General features: G+C 33.0%; 1 pseudogene; it reads left to right on the plus strand.

Annotated features, from left to right (window-relative positions):
- The first annotated feature begins 2,353 nt into the window (after window positions 1-2,353).
- Window positions 2,354-2,733, plus strand: LOC100804812 (histone H3.2-like; annotated as a pseudogene).
- The last annotated feature ends 2,036 nt before the right edge of the window (window positions 2,734-4,769 follow it).

The raw sequence follows: 4,769 nt of genomic DNA on the forward strand, positions 1-4,769 counted from the left end.
ATTTCAAAATACCTTAACTTGTTTTTGTTGACCATCACATTAGACAAATTTCTCTTCCCATGAAAATAATATCTTCTGCATTGAAGCAAATTTACTTGTGTTTCACCCTCCCCCACTTTGAAACTTGTGAAAATCTTCTTCTAGCTCAATAGCTTCTCCAGTCAATCCACTCAAATCTTTCACCACTATAGTGAATAAAAAAAAAGATAAAAAAAAGATATTTGGATTAGATCATTCCTTATTTTTAGTGGTGTGTAAACCTCTTACAATTAATATTTGTAATGTTTCTGCCATGTACGAAGAAATCTCTATTATGTATTTGGATTAGATCAGTAGATTTTTGTTTCTTGTGAATGAATTAAAATTTCATTTACTGATTAAAAGATTCAAGTCATAAAAGATTGAATTAAATAATATTTAACATTATTCCAAAAACCAATCTATATAAAATTGTACATTATTTTTATTAGTAAATTAATATTTTTATTTTAAAATTGATCCAAACGGAAGACAATGACTTCTCTTTTTGAAATAAGGATAAAATATATATTTAGTTTTATATTTTTGTTATTTAAATTCTTTTGCATACATTTAATTTAGTCATTGCCGTTTTTCTATAGTTATAATTTAGAGTTACGACACAATGAAAAATATAAGAATCAGATTAAGCATAAGTGTCACAATATTATAACTTTATACAAATCTTACAATAATATAAAACTGCAAACCAGCATCGAAAATGTTGATACATGTAAATATTAAATAACTTCTTATATAAACCTGCAGATACATTTGATCTTTAAATTTAATAATTATAATCATAATCATCATCATAAATAAAAGACAATATCATCGTCATTATCGTAACCAAACATGAGTAAACCAAACCGGCGTTGATTGAATTTGTATCATAAAATATCCTTCCCCTCCCTCCTCCCCTCCTCTTTAGAGTCCAAATTAACATATGAAGAATATGTCAACTAATTAATTAACTGCATACATTGAATAAAATATCAAGTGCAAGACGAGATACAAGTACAACTATTGCTTCTCTCATTTTTTTTCTTTCTTTTCAATTAGTGGCTAACTAGCTACAATTAATGCAAGAGAAAAAAAAAACGCAGCAAGCTACCCTAACATTGACTAACATACAAGTACAACATCAGCTAAATATCGCAGTTAATCCCAAGCCCAAGCATAAACATGCATAGTCGAACACTTTCTTTCTTCTTTTTTTCCAATTTTTTTCTTCTTCAAATGAGCTGGTAAGTCCATCAACTATTAAATAATTAGCTTCAAATAAACAAAATGTTAGTGCTTGGTAGAAAATGAAAGATAGAGTGTGTTTATTCCATGCGCTTAGGCAACGTTGTTTCTAGTAATTAATTGTTAATGGAGTGACCAACACCAGGGCTATGGCCTGGTGTTGTTGGCCTAAAATCGTCCACTTCATACTCTACACGTCTTGACCCTTCTTGGTGCACCTCATAAGAAGCTACACTCATGGTGTTTTTCTGAGATTTGGAGCATTCTTTGCACAGGGAAGACTTCAATTTCCTACCCTGTACAAAGAGAACTTGGTGGTGCAAAATAAAAAACAAGAAGAGAACGAAGGCAATGTTTCGGAGCCTAGAGTTTTCCATCTTGACTAATGGGTAGGTAATTATGTGACCTAGGATATGATATATATGATTTTGGAGAGAAAAATGGAGAAGAGTGAAGAGTGTTTTTGGAACTTGGAAGAGGTAAGGTGTCGATGCTTGATACTGAAAATGTTGGTCCATGAAGGTTGGTATTTATATGCGAGGGTTGGGAAACAGAAAATTGGATTCTAAATAAAGTTTTAAGGTTTGGGCGACCACAGCATGTGATGTCTTTCACTCCTCATCGCTGGGAAAATATTCCTTGTGGAGACATCCTGTGAACTACATTAACTGTTTAAGCCCAACCTCTCAAGTTAAAGAACTCGTATCTTGTTTGCTTTGTCTAGTTGTATTGTTCTTCTTGTCTCTCTCTCTTTCTTTTCTCTCCCTCTCTCCATGCAAAACAACAAAATAATATTTAGACACCCAAAATTACTAGTTGACACTTAAAGTGTGTTTGGATGGATACTTTCATCTGAGTAATTCATTTTAAATGAGATATTAAATTACTATCATTTTAAATTTAGTGTTTGGATAATAATTTAAGAAGAAATTAAATACCTGGAATTTTAATAGAGAATTTTAATTAACCAAAACTGAGTCATATGAAGTTCTCCTAAAAATCTAGGAATTTGAATTTCTCAAAACGTGTTCGTACTCACACCGTGCTGTACTCATTAGTCTTCTTCCAAAGTCAAGCAATCTCTGTGTTCGAAATGGCTCGTACGAAGCAAACCGCAAGGAAGTCCACCAGAGGAAAAGCTTCGAGAAAGCAACTTGCCACGAAAGCAGCACACAAGTCCGCTCCGGCGACCGGCGGCGTGAAGAAGCCGCACCGTTTCAGGCCAAGTACGGTGGCGCTAAGGGAGATCCGAAAGTACCAAAAGAACACCGAGCTTCTCATAAGGAAGCTTCCTTTCCAAAGACTCGTAAGGGAAATCGCTCAGGACTTCAAGACCAATCTCTACTTCCACAGCAGCGCCGTCTCCACTCTCCAAGAAGCCGTAGAGGCCTACCTCGTTGTGCTCTTCGAGGACACCAACCTCTGCACCATTCACCCAAAAGAGTTACCATTATGCCAAAGGACTGAGGCCTACCTTGTTGGGCTCTTGTTTATTTTCATTGAATATTGAAATTTTAATTTTTAAATAAATATTTAAAAATGAAAATTTGAATTTTATTGAAATTGAATCACTTTGTCCAAATAAGAAAATTAAAATACAAGAATTTGAATTACCTCATCCAAACAAAATATTTACAAAAGGAAAGGAATTAAAATCAAGGCAATCAAAATGTTATGAATTTAAATTTCTTAGAAATTTTTAAATTCCTCATCCAAACACATGGTTAGGGTCATTTTTGTAGAGGGAAAAGAAATATAATGAAAACAAATTAAGATAAATTCTTTAAATTAAAGTACAACGTAAAAGTGTGAATATCACATCATTATAGTATTTATTTTAGTTTTTTTTGTTCGGTTTCTTTGCAATGAACCGATGTTAATGAGAAAGAGAGAAAATTAAATATATATATATATATATATATATATATATATATATATATATATATATGAAGCAATAATATATTTAAATATTTCATTATTTTAAAAATTATATTAACATTTACTATTTTTTATTACATCATATTATTTATTATATTTTTTTTCTTTCATTAGCTATTGAATAACATTTGGAATGCATGTTTAAGCATATTTTTTATTAATATAATAAGTGATATGATGTGATAAAAAATAATAACGTTGATATGAGGTGTTAAAATATCATCGTTCTATTAATAATCTGCCACTTCTTTTTCTTTTTCTCAGTCACTCTTTCCCTTACACACATAAACTCGTATTATTTTACTAATATCTTGATATTGATACGAAAGGAGGGAATTTGGATTCTTTAAGCACACAATCTTTAGATTTATGGTTGATGTGTATGATGGAAAAAACAACTGTTAGATAGATTTTTACTTTACCCTTTAACGCCTGATTATATTACGAAAAAAAATAATCCCATGTTTGGTGGAATGATACTAGCTCGAAAAAGGAAAAAAAAAAAAAAAAAAAAGCTTGTTTTTTTATGTTAACTTCTCCTAGGGATTAGTGGCAAATAACATGTCAAGTACCAAGTTTGAAATTAATATCTATTGAACTTTAAGTCAAAGGTGTTAGTTATGGGCTTTAAAAGCGTCCTTTGCCCTTCATACAACTCAACGGCTAGCTACTCCTGAACTCTAAAATTTGAAAGATTAAGAGTACTTTTGTCATTGTTCCGTCCACATGCACCTTCCCACTAAGGATTCCACTTGCAAAGCCATTTTAGGCCGTTTCATGTGGGATTCGCTGTATATTTGCCCAAAGGTTAATATATAATATAAACCCTTTTTGGAATTAATGAACACATAAACTATGATTTGAGTGATGATGACCTACCATTTCTTTTGGTTGACTTGTGAAGACCGTGCCCTAACCGCGCTGACAAATTAACCTAACCTTGCATTGCAACAAGAGAAGACAAATAAAAAGTATTAGTACCTAGAGAGAATATAAACAAGAAGAAACAAAAGAAAACACAAAGATTCCCTTCTGTTCAATAAATAATTAAACAAACAAAGAAAGTGGCTCCTCACACTTTGGGTGATCATTGGGTCTCAACTACCCGCATGCATTAGATATTAGTTCTATGGAAGTGCTTTGGAATAATAAAATTATATTAATCAGATTGCTCCTCTGTTGTGGAAAATTTTTCAAAAGGGTTTCTTTTTGAAACTATTTCTGCAAATGATGCTCTTTTGAAACTATTTTCTGCATGAGACTGTTTTTTACGTATATTGCATGCAAATCATCAGCCCCATTGGCGACTTTGGACTGGCGTTGACATGTGACGCTGGTCTCGTCAGTGTCATTGGCGATTTGAGTTGCATGGGACTCGCCAGCTTGATTGGCGAGTTGAGCTACGTGAGCTTTTCCAAGGATTGCAGGCATTTCTGAGGGTTGCAGGCGCGTAGCAGAAGAAGTAGAAGCAGGTGCAGGTTCGTTGTGAATCGCCAGTTTGACTGGCGATTTGGTTGGAGGAAATCGCCAGCTCCAGTAGCGATTTGGGCTCCATAAATCCCCCC

The sequence above is a fragment of the Glycine max genome, chromosome 17 (genome assembly GCF_000004515.6).
Source record: "Glycine max cultivar Williams 82 chromosome 17, Glycine_max_v4.0, whole genome shotgun sequence".
Lineage (NCBI taxonomy): Eukaryota > Viridiplantae > Streptophyta > Magnoliopsida > Fabales > Fabaceae > Glycine > Glycine max.